This window comes from Salmo trutta, chromosome 37, assembly GCF_901001165.1.
Source record: "Salmo trutta chromosome 37, fSalTru1.1, whole genome shotgun sequence".
In the NCBI taxonomy this organism is placed as follows: Eukaryota; Metazoa; Chordata; class Actinopteri; order Salmoniformes; family Salmonidae; genus Salmo; species Salmo trutta.
In genome coordinates, this window is record NC_042993.1 from 27,987,315 (window position 1) to 28,003,254 (window position 15,940).

General features: G+C 40.9%; 1 long non-coding RNA gene across 1 annotated transcript; it reads right to left on the reverse strand.

Moving 5' to 3' along the window:
- Positions 1-6,511: 6,511 nt before the first annotated feature.
- Positions 6,512-7,179, reverse strand: LOC115177221 (uncharacterized). The gene is made up of 3 exons (XR_003872371.1): positions 7,036-7,179; positions 6,903-6,961; positions 6,512-6,805 (listed from the first exon to the last, which is right to left on the reverse strand). It is a non-coding gene; the product is annotated as an uncharacterized LOC115177221 (long non-coding RNA).
- Between the last annotated feature and the right edge of the window lie 8,761 nt (positions 7,180-15,940).

Below are 15,940 nucleotides of genomic sequence, written 5' to 3' on the forward strand. Positions count from 1 at the left end.
ATCCCCGCTCTCCCACTCTCCTGCGTCCTCACAAACCATAATGAAACCTAACTGTTAATCAGAGGGCACCAGAGAGAGAATTAAAGGAATGCATAACCAAGTCATTGGGTGAAAATCAACAGAGAAAAGAGAAGTAGACACTAATTAAAAATGCATTAACTGATTATTGTGCAGTTGACATATTTTGCTTAATCATTTTCTTTAATCAGCGTTAATGAACGGCGTGCTCTCAATCTACTGGGTGTACATGTTACATCTCAGTAAAATTAGCTCGGGGCCCCGAGTGAACCCGGACTGATGATGAACCATCCTCGCTTGATTGGGAATCCTGTGTATGTACTCTATTTTACTGCTCACTGACTGTCTCTGCCCTTTAGCTTCTTACGCAAGTTAACAGAGACTCACCCAAAATGAGACATTGCGGGGTAAATATTCGGCACCATATCTTTTCCAGGACCCTTTTCTGGTGAAATACACGGAGTGTACAAAACATCCCTGTGGAATGCTTTCGACACCTTGCAGAGTCCATGCCCTGATGAACTGAGGCTGTTGAGGGCAGAAGAGGGTACAACTCAATATGAGGACAGTGTTCCTAATGTTTTGTACACTCAGTGTATATTGGTAATAGATACATGTCAAAGCTCTTATTGCAGTGGGTAATGAACTCATAATGTATTCAAGATAAACCCCTACACATTTGAAGCTCCCCTCATGGATTTACCTTTACATTTTTACTATACAACATCTACAATATGTGATTCACTTGTTTGACATCAACACACAGTTTGTCCCCCCGACCCCTGCTGCTTGGCTGGTATAGTGTTTCTGAACTGGCAATAGTTAGAGGAAATAGGACTGTGGCTGCATGCACTTCATAGCTGTCTCTGAGAAGCTTGGGGATAGAAATGGGGAGGGTGAGAGAGAGGGAGGGAGGGTCAGACAGGCTCAGACTCACGCTCCTGCTCCTTACATGCACCCAATCCACTCCTATCTAGTACCTGTCAAACGCTGGCCGCAAAATGGAATTGACTATTGATTTCCCTCTTACCACAGGTCAGTGGCACTGGCAGCCTAGTGGGCTCACAGAGAGAGGCTGCTGTGGGAGGGAGGACAAGAGGAGGAGAGAGGGGACAAGGGAGGTAGGGAGTGAGGGATGGATGGATGGGGGGATAGAGGGGATAACCACAGTCTTATTAACCACACTGTGCCTCCTGGGATTGTGTGTTAAGATAATTACGTTTGAAGAGGTGTTTGAGGGTTTGTCGACATGATCCAGGAAAGATAAGGCGCATTCAAAGAGTCAAATATGTCAGAGAATGTTGCCCAAAACCAGAGCAACAATGACTGATTACAACGCAAAACTGACTTCAAATGTTCAGACAGGTTAAAGATGGATTTTTAAGCCTTGAGACAATTGAGACATGGATTGTACATGTGTGTCATTCAGAGGGTGAATGGGCAAGACACAAAATGTAAGTGCCTTTGAACGGGGTATGGTAGTAGGTGCCAGGCGCACCGGTTTGTGTCAAAAACTGCAATGCTGCTGGGTTTTTCACTTTCAACAGTTTCCCGTGAGTATCAAGAATGGTCCACCACCTAAACGACATCCAGCCAAACTTGACACAACTGTGGTAAGCATTGGAGTCAACATGGGCCATTATCCCTGTGGAATGCTTTCGACACCTTGTAGAGTCCATGCCCCAACAAATTGAGGCTGTTTTGAGGACAAATCTCAATATTAGGAAGGTGTTCCTAGTGTTTGGTATACTCAGTGTATATGGCCCATATAAATTCCACCAGCGTCCAAATGGCACCCGATTTTCTATATAATGCAATACTTTTGACCAGGGCCCATGAGGCTCTGGTCAAAAGTATTGCACTATATAAGGAATAGGATGCCATTTGGGACGCAGCCTCCTTCTCAGGCAATGTCCACTCGTGTGCCTGCCCAGAGTAGAAAATACAACATCCTTTACATAATAAGCTCTGTCTATAATGTTGTCCTTTCCTTTCCCTAGTTATGGGAATGAGAGGTGCTCCACTGGAGGGCTTGGAGAGCCTGTCACCTCTCTGGAAATACATACACACAAACACACACTAGAGCGAGTGTGCACGCACGCACGCACGCACACACACACACACACACACACACACACACATACATACATACATACATACATACACACAGAGGGCATGAGTCACATGGTGGGTGAGAATGAGTCACAGTATTAGTCAAAGAGTGTTTGTCGTGTTTGTGAAACAAGTGTGCTTAATTAGACTCCCTCAGGTTAGGCAGAGGTTGGCTCCAACAGCCCCAATGTAGTCTCTCCTTGTGATGTACGAGGGAACCGGGTCATTAATTCATTGACCGAGAGGAAACAGATGCATACCGGTGGTGTCGTATAGTAAATACTGTATGGTGCTAATATCGCTGTGAGATTGATTAGACAATTAGTAGTTGACGATTCATTTTCTTTGCTGTGTCTTATGTGTTGTTCCAGGGATACTCTGTCTCTGTGACAGTGTAGCTGTTGTCACACTTCAATTAGAGAGTGTGAAGTCTATGCCCCCACATGCATGATAGGCTGAGACCACATGAGAGGCACAGGTACAAAAGTTTGATGAGATGATATTGTGAGTGACAATTAAGAGGTTTATAAAAAAATGTGTCATCAAAATACTGTAGGTATAATTAAGAATGCAGTCTTCCATGAGAGCTTTAACATGGGGTAGCTGGCCAGCGTATACAAAATATTTGGCTTCTGGGTGCAGAGCATGTAACTCTGAGCCAGGTGAACCTTCACCAGGTGTATTCCACTGAGTTATCCCACCTAGTGGATGATAGGTCCCTCCCCCCTTCACGCCTGCCCACACACCACATATTTGACACAAGATGTATTACCACACTCTCCTGTCCACCCCTCCTTTAAAAACCCACTTAATTGCTTCACTTTGCTCTGTCACTTACTTTTCTATCTGCTTTCTGGACGAGCATTCATAGCTGGCTCTCTTTGCACATCTGAGATTGATTTATGGCGCGTTCTGTGTAACCTTATCCGTCTCTCCCTCTTTGCACTCCTCAAACTGCCTTTCAGGGAGAGATGAAAGCTGGGAGTGACATGTGCGGTCCTTTCACTGAAGGCAAAAGGAATGGAAGCCTTGCTTTAATTAATCACACCAATGGCACATTCAATTGGGTTTCTCATGCCTGCTCTCCATTCAAAAAGGCAGAAAGATATGTGCATACTGTATATTGTCCTAAATGTCACTACATTGTCCAGGATCTACTGAACATATGGCCAGTGGGAAGTGGACTTAAATCAACAGAAAACCAAATTTGAGGTCTGAAAAAAAGTGGCAAAGTTTGATTTTGGAATGTCATGTCCCTTTAACATGTTGTAAACTGCCTATACAGTGAATTCAAACATCTTGAAATACCGTAAGATATTTCCAAAGAACTCTACAAAGCAAATTAATGTATGCCTTAGTTCAAATGTTAAAAGTCAGAAAACCCACCTTGAGCCTTTGAAAGATCAAGTCTACTTGGTGAAATTAACATCATAATCCTGTTAGTATAACAAGAGACTGAGATTATGGTATTTGCCAGGGGGTAAAATGTTTGATTCACAGCACTGGTTGGACAGCAGTGCAATCCAATATGACACCAGCTTGCTTGCACCAATAGATGGCACTCTGGTAGCAGCAAGCCTTCTGAGATCAGTAAGCTTGGACACGTTTGACAGTAGATCATGTGAGTCCTACAGCAAATAAACTTGAGGTTAATGAAGTGTAGGCAGAGAGGAAGAGGCTAAGAGAGAGGATGTACTCTGCTCAAATTCTGCCCACATTAAGCAGATCGTGAATTATTAAGCAAGTGAGGAGTTTTTGTATGGGGTCCAATGAGAGTGTTGAATTTAGTCAAGATAATAATGTATTGCTATTTTGATGTGACACTTATTCGATTTAATATACGTTTTGCACTGCTTGGCTTGTTACGAGTGTACAGGTATAAGTGTGATGCACATGATATCCTGGCAACTTTGGGGACAATAAGTAGACCAGAGCCAGCTGTTCCTTCTCTCATGTTAGCATCGCAGATATAGAGTACCACAGTATGAGTCATAATACCCATAAAACCTAGCGGTCAAATAGGGAAATGGTTCAAATCGTTTCTCCACCATTCATTTTTCCCATAGGGGATTTTAGAAACACTTAAAATAAGGCTGTGTTTCGTGTAGGCTTACCCTGGCGTGATGTTTTGATAACCGTGTAAATCTCTCTAGGTCTAGGGCAAGGTGACTTTTATCAATGTATTCACCTGTATTTATCCCCCAAAAAGGAAATCCTAATTAGCTGAAAATATGGCTCAGAAAGAACTACAAATGCAATGATGATCTGGACGAGACTGCAAAAATCGAGGCAAAGGTAAGAATCTCTGAATTAACTATCTAATCAGTGGTGGGCAAAGTACCCAGTTACCATACTTGAGTAAAGATACCTTAATAGAACATGACTCAGGTAAAATTTAAAGTCACCCAGTAAAATACTACTTGAGTAAAAGTCTAAAAGTATTTGGTTTTAAATATACTTAAGTATCACAAGTCAATTTAATTGCCAAAATATACTTAAGTATCAAAAGTAAAAGTATAAATGATTTCTAACTCCTTATGCAATCCAGACACCACAGTTCTCTAGATTTGTTTACATTTACAGATAGCCAGGGGCACACTTCAACACTCAGACATAATTTACAAATGAAGCAAACAAAGTGTTTAGTGAGTCTGCCAGATCAAAGGAGGAAGTGTGTGAATTGGACCATTTTCCTGACCTGCTAAGCATTCAAAATGTAATGAGCACTTTTGGGTGTCAGGGAAAATGCATGGAGTAAAAAGTACATGATTTTCTTTAGGAATGTAGTGAAATAAGTTGTCAAAAATATAAAGTACAGATACCCCCAAAACAGGACTTAAGTAGTACTTTTCCTTACTTATTTTACAACCACTGTATCTAATATTAGCTAAATGTAACAATGAATAAATTGACTACATATCTTTAAATGGACAATTCTATGAACTGTCTTGTGCAAGTTTTAAATTGACACAATAGCTGTTAGCAAAGATGTCAGCTAGAGATGACGTGTATGAGCTAGCAGGGATTTGCATGTCTACTTTGATAAAAATGGTATTATCGAACCAGAGTAAATAGAGTCGAATATATTGATAAGTCACCTTGTCCGAGAGAGATTTACATGTTATCATAATGTCACACCAGGGTAAGCCTACACAAAACACAACCCTTAAGTGATTCTAAAATGGGAAAAATGAATGGTGGAAAAACAATTGGAACCATTCCCTGTTTGACCGCTAGGTTTTATGGGTATTATGACACCTCCACTGTGAGGCTCTAATATGGAGAAACCGTAAGCTCACATAGGAAAGCATGCTCACGCAAGAGAAGGAACACCCACTTACCGGAATATATATATATATATATATAAAATATATATATAAAATATATATATATATATATATATTTTAACAGCTTAGGTGAACCATCTTCATTTATCCACAATCTTTGGTGTAGGTGTCACATTTATTTAGAGACAACCTCTGGTTGAGTTTCTATCAAATTGGTTTACAGGGACATAATCACTTAAGAGGTAATCAAAAGTTGGTCAAAAACAAACTGAACAATTTAACAAAATGACATCTTATTCTGTTCAAAGTATCTTTTTAAACTACACTTCTGGTGCATTGCTTACTGCGGGATAACTGGTCTTAAACCAAAATTCTATAAATGTAGCATATTGTTATTCTTTACTTGGTCTATCAGTGGAATTTTGTCTAGTAATTATATATATATATATATAAAAAAAAAAACCCTCAAAAACAGACATTTTATTTGAAGGATAAACACTGGGCAGTGGGGGAAGAGCCATAACCAAATAGTGATGTCATGGATAAGTAAATGTACTGGAATTCAAACACAGCTTACATGTTTTGCCCTTAAAAGTGCACAAGGTTACCGATTTGCTCACCACTGGTATGTTTGGCTCCTCAGACAAAGGTGGTTTGCAAAGGAAAGTTTGTCCGTTACAATCTTAACCAACAGGATCCTGTTTTTTTGTGACACTTCATTTTCAGCTCTTTGATGACAGAATGGACAACCCCAGGACCTGGGAACATACTATTCTTAGCTCAGGGGCTGATGAGTCCACTCTAGGATGGTGGAGCGGATAAGTCTCTACTGTGGCCAGGACCATAGAATACTTTTCCCCATAGGGTACAGCACCTCTGCTCTGGGGTCGCGAAACCACACTCTGGGCTGTTCTACATCCGCTGGGGACAGGCTGAACTACAACAGGATTATAGTAACCTCGAATGTCCGCTTTCTCCGAGTACTCAAACTGACCAGGGGCTACCATTACATTTGATTGAGGCGCAGAATTCTCAACCTGCTCAAAGTTGGGCTTGTGGCTGCTAACAAGTTCTCCCTTGGGAGTGTAGACAAAATGCCTGACAGAGGAGTCAGCCAAACTGGGATCAGAACCGTGATAGTTTAATGTAGACGGTTTGGGTTGAAAGCCTCTGGCGAAGACTTGTCCATAGGCCCAGTCAGTTGGATATCCATCCCCTTGGATTTTACTGTTGCGCAGAAGGATAGGCTCAAACTCAGCCTCTTTGGGCCCATCATTATTTTCATAGTAGGTTTTTAATGGGATCAAAACTCCTATGGCGTGTTGGTCGAAGATTGTAAGGGACAAACTGGGTCCTAAGGAGATCCAAACCCAGGGCAGCTGCTCAGGCTAGTGAAAAGACAGCATCAAAACAGAAATGCTAGTGTAAGTATCTTACGCCAAAATATGACATTAAGCAACTACATTGAGGACATGCACAGAGTACCTCTTGCCATGTTGGCACACCAGGAACCTCCAGCAAAGACAGTGCCAATCAAAAGGACACTGCAAAAGATAAAGAAATTCAATACAAATGCATGATCTAGTAAGAAACATTTTTAAAGAGCCACACATTTTACCTTAGATATACGGGCAGAGGTCGATGCATTGTTTCAGTGGTATCGACCAAAACAACCTGATGACCAAATGATTCAAGCACCTTACAACCTTTTGACATGCAGCCACTACCCTGCCCTTCTTGATGAACTAATTATGAACAGCTGGTTGTCATGGAGACCGAACCCAAACATTTCATTTACTCAACCATTAGGCAAATTGCTTCATTACACCAGCTGATTAGATAGAAATGTCTGCTCAGCAGCAGTATTGTGGTGGTTTAACCCATCGATATTAAACAGTGTTCTATATATATGTGGTTTAACCGTCCATTTTTGTTGCATGCAAGTTTTTTTATTTTTTTATTTTTATTTATTTATTTATTTCACCTTTATTTAACCCGGTAGGCAAGTTGAGAACAAGTTCTCATTTACAACTGCGACCTGGCCAAGATAAAGCAAAGCAGTTCAACACATAACAACACAGAGTTACACCTGGAGTAAAACAAACATACAGTCAATAAGACAGTAGAAAATAAGTCTATATACAATGTGAGCAAATGAGGTGAGATAAGGGAGGTAAAGGCAATAAATAGGCCATGGTGGCGAAGTAAATACAATTTAGCAATTAAAACACTGGAATGGTAGAAGTAAGTAAGCTGTAAAGCATGAATTGAATTGAACAGGTCTTTTGAATGTGGAATGTTACAATCTTTACATAGTCAGGAAAAAAATGATAAAACGAATCTGATAAAAATGATCATTATTACAGACTATGGCTGTGTTTACACAGGCAGCCTAATTCTGATATTTTTCCACTAATTGGTCTTTTGACCAATCACATCAGCTCTTTTCAGATAAAAGCTTTTTCAGAGCTGATCTGATTGGTCAAAAGACCAATTAGTGCAACAAAATATAAGAATTGGGCTGCCTGTCTAAATGCAGCCAAAGCATCTCAGCTGAACTAAGATCAGTTTAGCTTTTAATTTCAGAATGAATAATGTGAATACGGGCCATGACTTTCATACTCAAATTGGTAAGAATGAGGTAAAAAGCTGAGTAATCATAGGTGCGCACAATTTTCATAATTCCCAAATATACACCATTTCTCCATTTTTGTTACCATGGCAATGTGATGTGATCCACAAGCTTCCTATGACAGTGCTTTCCTATACCTTGTGTAGATGCAGTAATTGCATTTTGCAATTAAATGGACAGAAAATCATGATAATCTGCAATTTGGAAATATTAGACTTAAAGACCCATAATCGCCTCAGATGAAATGAACGACAGATGACCCCCCCCCCCTTGCAAGATATATTTGGTAACAGCATGTCAGTAAAAAATATTGTTTCAAATAAAGGTCACATTAAAGCCTTGTTTTGGTGTTACTTCAGCGACTTCGGAAGACTGTATAAATGTAATATGAAAAAAAAAACATGATTAATTTTATTTCATTAAAGGGAAGAAAATACTTTGCTTTGACTCGTGCAGTGTGAGGATATCTGACGATAAAGCTAAGTAGACCAGCAGAGGCATTTAATAATTCACCCAAATTATTTCTGTCAGGACTGACAAGCTAAACAGCGGCTTGATTTAATTCTGTAATTGCACGTTCACCTTTACCCTAGACCCATACTTTGGTAATTAATAGGGCTTACCGTTATTTGAAATGTGGCACCGCAGGTAATGGAATTCAAATTGAAGATGATATGAAACCAAGGATGTGAACGCTTGCTGAGCCAAGGAGCTCACATTTCTCCTGGCCGGGGTGTCACTGGGGAAGAGATGTAGCCAAATCTAATGGAGCAACTTTTGGAGGGACCAAGGACGGCCTACAGTATTGTTCCTTTATAATCAGAAAGCATATTTACATTGCCATAGGTTAGATTGACTGTACCTACATTACTCTGTGTTAATAGGAATATGTTCTTAAAGGGATAGTTCAGAGTCAGATGAACTTGTGGATACCATTTTTATGTCTCTGCGTGCAGATTTCTTACTAGCGTTTGCACAATTGCAAACTAGCGTTAGCACAATGACTGGAAGTCTATAGTAACTGCTAGCATGCAAGTAGATACCATAGACGTCCAGTCATTGCGCTAACACTAGTTAGCATTGGCTTGCGAAACTACCTCTAATTTCCTTCATACTGGATACATTGACATAAAAATGGTATTCATGTATTCATCTGACTCTATGGAAGAAGATAGATAAAGGGCTTCATTGCCAAAATCCCGAAGTATCCCTTTAATTGACTTGCCTGGTTCTTAAATGAACTTGCCTGGTTAAATAAAGGAAAAATAAATGTGTGTTCAAAAGTATAGCCCAAACCAACTTCAAACTTAAGTATCCTTGTGAAGGAGGGAAAAAAAGAAAGTAAATTGTTTCACCTTCAGACTGCTTTCCCTTCTTTCCCTCAAACTTGTGATTGGTGGACAGTGTTAACACAATTCATATCCCAAGTTTAGGTATAGCGAGGGGGCTTATTTCACCGACATTCCTGCATGAGCTTGGCTAAGCCCTTTGGGGATACAGTGTCAGCCGTGGAGGGTTGAAGCTGGTCCCCACACTCTGGCCCCCCTGGCCTCTGTCTCGCCTCTGGGGACCAATTTGTGGCTAGCCGGGCTATTCGACGCCACCTCCACAGGATTGGCCCTGGAAGACACTTAGACCCATACTTCTCTGGTTAACCACCAGTCGACAACCAACCACATCTATTATGCAAATAAAAAATAAAGGACTGTAACTGGACTGTATAGGGCACCAAGTAAAACCCTAAACTCTCGATTAGAAACATAATTATAACTCTCTATCAGAGGTTTGTTTTCGGCTAATTTTCCTAAACCCATGTTAATGTGTATGAAAATCAATTAGGCCTTATAATACGCTGTCCTCTGAGGATTGAAACACATCAAAGCCCATAAGCACACAATCCAATTATGAGTGTTTACTGTGTGTATTGAATTGCCCTCTTAAGCCCCAATCCCTGAATCAGTAAACAAGATTTGCCCAGGTGTGTGTTTTGCAGTGGTTTTGTGTGTGTGTGTATGTAATTTTTTTGCCTTGCTCACTCCATCGCTGCCCACTGAGGTAGAAGGCCTGAGGAAGTATTGGAGTTTTAACATTGTCTAGCCTAGTCCCCCCCCCCCCCCCCCCTCCTGCCCTTGGCAACTCCACGTAACCACTGGCCTTCTGGCTGATGACTCATTATTACCCTCTTGTTTCAGGGTATAGCCTGAATCTTGAACTTGTATTCACATCTTCCCCCCATCCCCCTACTCCTCCTCCCCCCTCCTCTTCCTCTTCATCCCACTACCTGAGCTGCCTGCCGGTGTGGTCACCATCTTTATTTCAGAGGCAGGATAGCCTGTCTCGAACTCGTCTTCACATTTTTCCCTCCTTCTCCTCCCACTACCTTTGCTGCCTGCTGGTGTGGTCATCAGACACCAGGCTCTTGGAGGCTCTAGGGCTGAAGCTATCCCACAGCATGAATTTCAATCAGCAGAGGGAGGGAGGAAGAAGAGAGGGAGGGGAAGATGAATAGAGATAGAATGAAATAGGAATAGATGGTGTTGGAGAGAGGAATGGTGGTAAAGTAAGAGAGAGCGAGAGAGAGTGTGTGGGTGGGTGAGTTTGAGAGAGAAGAACCTATTTTGTCTTTGCATTACCACATTACCAAGTCATCCAATTCATCCTGTGCTCAAACAACATTCATTAAAGTGAAAAGCAAGATATCGGGCCGGCAGAGTCTCGCACAACAATTAATTTGGAAATCTTATTTTCTACCCTTCTCGTCTCTAAACCGACTGAACAATGACTGTTGGGACACAATCTGTCGTCATCCCTGTACTCTCCAAATGAGTTGAGGCGAAGCGCGGTGTTGAGACACGGCAAAGAGACAACACACAGTGATAATTAACAGTGACAATGTGATGGCTCTTTTATATTCTGTCCCAATTAGGGAAGAAAACTTGTTGTCAAATATCACCAATGATATTCCAAAACAAATACCCCCCTCATGGCTGGCTGTTATGTGATGTGAGCCAGGGTGCAGCAGGGATGCAGTCACCTGTCAGGCCTAATTTAGATGCTGTGAATTCCACATTTGCACTGTGCTACCTTCCCCCATCCTCCTCCACACGCCCTCAGCGTAACTTTGCATTCAGGGACTAATTAGTCCATGCAGAGGGCATGAGACTCAAGCAAGAGGCAGATAAACAAATAAACATTAATCAATAACGGTGTGTTATGTTCTTTGCCGTATTACTGCCATCTAAGAAAATGTTATCCGAATAATTCTCTAGATGCATGGCTACAGCATGGTACTGAATATTGTAGTTGGAGAATGGCTGGCTGAGAGACGTGGTGAATGCTGTGAGGTTATGTAACTACTCAAATGAACTCATCATCTGTCAAAATGATGTACAATCTATTAGCTTAACCAGTCCAGGTTGGATAATTTGGGTATATTTTTGTTCTGTGTAACATTTATTTGATTTGATTTATTTAACCCTAATTTTACCAGGTAAGTTGACTGAGAACACATTCTCATTTACAACAACGACCTAGTTACAGGGGAGAGGAGGGGGGTTGAATTAGCCAATTGTACACTGGGGATGATTAGGTGGCCATGATGGTACAGTATGAAGGCAAGAATGGGAATTTAGCCAGGACACATGAATTCTTTCAAAATGTTAAAGGCCATGTTTCCCACATATGCTGACCATTTATTGGCTGCTTTTCCTTCACTCTGTGGTCCATCTCATCCCAAACCATCTCAATTGGGTTGAGGTCAGGTGATGGTGGAGGCCAGGTCATCTGATGCAGCACTTCATCACTCACCATCTTAGTCAAATAGCCCTTACACAACCTGGAGGTGTGTTTGGTCATTGACCTGTTGAAAAACAAATGATAGTCTGACTAAGCGCAAACCAGATGGGATGGCACATCGCTGCAGAATGCTGTAGTAGCCATGCTGGTTAAGTGTGCCTTGAATTCTAAATAAATCACAAACAGTGTCACCAGCAAGCATCCCCAACACCATCACACCTCCTCCTCCATGCTTCACGGTGGGAACCACACATGCAGAGATCATTCACCTACTCTGCGTCTCACAAAGACACGATGGTTGGAACCAAAAATCTCAAATTTGGACTCATCAGACCAAAGGACAGATTTCCACCAGTCTAATGTCCATTGCTTGTGTTTCTTAGCCCAAGCAAGTGTCTTCTTCTTATTCGTGTCCTTTAGTAGTGGTTTCTTCACAACAATTTGACCATGAAGGCCTGATTCACGCAGTCTCTGAACAGTTGATGTTGAGATGTGTCTGTTACTTGAACTCTGGGAAGCCTTTATTTGGGCTGCAATTTCTGAGGCTGGTAACTCTAATGAGCTTATCCTCTGCGGCAGAGGCAACTCTGGGTCTTTCTTCCCTGTGGCGGTCCTCATGAGAGCCAGTTTCATCATAGTGCTTGATGGTTTTTGCGACTGCACTTAAAGAAAATTTTGAAAGTTCTTGAAATCTTCCGGATTGACTGACCTTCATGATTTAAAGTAATGATGGACTGTTGTTTCGCTTTGCTTATTTGAGCTGTTCTTGACATAATATGGACTTGGTCTTTTACCAAATAGGGCTATCTTCTGTATACCACCCCTACCTTGTCACAGCTGACTGGCTCAAACGCATTCCACAAATTAACTTTTAAGGTGCACCTGTTAATTGAAATGCATTCCAGGTGGCTACCTCGTGAAGCTGGTTGAGAGAATTCCAAAAGTGTGCAAAGATGTCATCAAGGCAAAGGGTGGCTACTTTGAAGAATCTCAAATATAAAATATATTTTGATTTGTTTTACACTTTTTTGGTTAGTATATCATTCCATGTGTGTTATGTCATAGTTTTGATGTCTTCACTATTATTCTACAATGTAGAAAATAGCAAAAATAAATAAAATCCTTGAATGAGTAGGTGTGTCTGAACTTTTGACTGGTTCTGTAGATTGAAAACTGTTGGAACGCTGAGCCGTTTGACTGCACCAGATTGCTGTGTGCGAGTGTGTTTCTTTTGACAATGTCAATGAAGCACCGTACTGCAGCCATATAGTTTTGAACCTAGAAGACAGAGACCGGAGTAGGCAAGAAGGAGTAGACTGAGATTGGTGTGAAGCATGTCGAGTTGGTCAGAAAAGCATGGTAATTTACAGAGTGAGTGTCTTCACAACTACCTAGTTGGTTAGCTAGCTAGCTATTGCATACAGATGTAACTTGGAGGTGAAGCATATTTTCTAATATAATTAATAGAGTTGTCATTTAGCTAGCATGCTAGATAGTTACGTTTTACACTTAGCTAGCTTGCTAGATGGCTAGATAATGAACTAAACTGCAATTATCATAAACCATTATTATCTAGCTAGCTACGGTAGCTAAATATCTGTCAGATGTAAAGAAAGCATGATCTTGGCATGTGTCAGAAACAATGCAGGATGGCTATCTAGCTCATGTTAGTTAGATCATATAATCTAGCTAGCTAGATATCTTTTGCCTACATATGTAACTTGGAGGTGAAGCATCCTTTCCCCCCCTTTTTTCTCCCTAATTTCTATCTTGTCTCATCGCTGCAACTCCCCAACGGGCTCGGGAGGCGAAGGTCGAGTCATGCGCCCTCCGAAACATGACCCGTCAAACCGCGTGAAGCATACTTTCTAATATAATTAATAGGGTTGTCATTTAGCTAGCTAGCTAACTTACCTAGGCTAATCACCATCTTTGAATCAGTTTGTCGGCAAAATTATCCCTCAACAATCATAGGCATCTAGCATAAATTCACATGGATGCCATGCAATTTGTCATAGCCATTATCACAAAATGGCATGCATATTTTTGTATAATCTCAGGTAGTCTAGTGGTTAGAGCATTGGGCCAGTAACCGAAAGATGGCTAGATCGAATCCCAGAGCTGACAAGGCAACCATCTGTAGTTCTGCCCCTGAACGAGGCAGGTAACCCACTGTCCCTAGGACGTCATTGAAAATAAGAATTTGTTCTTAACTGACTTGCCTAGTTTAAAAAAGGTAAACAAATAAAAATTCAATACTGTTGTCATTTACACACAAGAATCATGAACTAGGCTAACTGATACATGAATCCGAAATACAGGTAGGTTACCATTTTCTTTTGTTAATCTGCAGGTTTGTAATCTGATTTATTGGAGTCTGGTGGAGATAGATGCAACCATACTCTAAGGCAAGACATCCGTAAGACATTATTTTTGCATGATACCATTTCAAGAGCTAATACTCCACTCATTTAAAACCTCTTAGGGCTAGGGGGCAGTGTTCGGAAGTTCGGATAAATGACGTGCCCAAAGTAAACTGCCTGTTACTCAGGCCCAGAAGCTAGGATATGCATATAATTGATAGCATTGGATAGAAAACACTCTGAAGTTTCTAGAACTGTTAAAATAATGTCTGCGAGTATAACATAACTGATTTTGCAGGCGAAAATCCGAGAATCCATCCAGAATTTTTTTTGAGATCACTGTCCATTTCAACGCTTGTCTACGGGATATACAAATAAATAGCTCCCAGATTGCAGTTCCTATGGCTTCCACTAGATGTCAACAGTCTTTAGAAAGGGTTTCAGGCTTGTTTTTTGAAAAATGAATTAGTAGTTGTAGGTTTTCAAGGTGCCTCTCATTTTGACTGTAGTCTTGTGGCGCGCGTGGATGAGGTGCACACCTCGATATTTATCTCTCACCTCGTTATTGAACATACTACATTCCGTCTTAAATTTTATCGTTTATTTACATATTAGGGTACCTGAGAATTGATTAGAAATGTTGTTTGACTTGTTTGGACAAAGTTTATTGGTAACTTTTGGGATTCCTTTGTATGCATGTTGAACTAGTAGAACGGGTGGATTACTGAATCAAACGCTCTAACTGAACTGACTTTTTGGGGCTATAAAGAAGGACTTTATCGAACAAAACGACCATTTGTTGTGTAGCTGGGACCCTTGGGATTGCAAACAGAGGAAGATCTTCAAAGGTAAGTGATTTATTTTATCGATATTTCAGACTTTTGTGAGCCTCTGCTGGTTTGGAAAATGTTTTTAATGCTTTTGTATGTGGAGTGCTGTCCTCAGATAATCGCATGGTATGCTTTCGCCGTAAAGCCTTTTTGAAATCTGACAACGCGGTTGGATTAAGAAGAATTTAAACTTTTAAATTAGGTAGGACACTTGTATGTTCATGAATGTTTAATTTTACAATTTTGTAATTTGAATTTGGCGCACTCCAGCAGATGATGTCGAATGCCGTTAACGGGATCTGTGCGCTAAGAGGTCATTTAAGGAGTGGAGAAGGAAACATACCTGTCTACTCCTGAGGACTCTCTCTCTTTCAAGCAGACTTACTACCTCTATCTTTCTCTCTCCAGGTGCTAAAGAGACAGAACATTCCAAGGACCTTCAGAGCCTTTGACCAACTACCTGCGATCTCTCCAGAGAACAGAGAAGTAAGCTCCACTTTTAACAGTATACTTGATAGCACTATGTAAACCTCCTTCACTTTGGCTGTCCGCCTGTGTGATGCTAGCATATTATCCAGGGCCAATGGTTAGTTTTACTGTACTCACTCCACAACTCATGCTCTCTCCTTCCTGTAGAAGTCTTAATAAAAACTAACATGTGTCCATCCCTCTATCCCTAGGTGAGTCTGCTGGGCTATGGAACTCTAGAGAAGCACATGAAAAAACCTGCAACCCTGTTGTCAGCTATCCACGGACCGTTCACTAAGGAAGGATGGATCTATCAAGGCTTTAAATTGCCACATTTTAGGGATGACCAAATACAATAAAGTTTGTATAAACAGCTCTTTTTCATTTTTCAATTGTAAGATTACGAAACAATAACTTTTTCATAGAATATTTTTT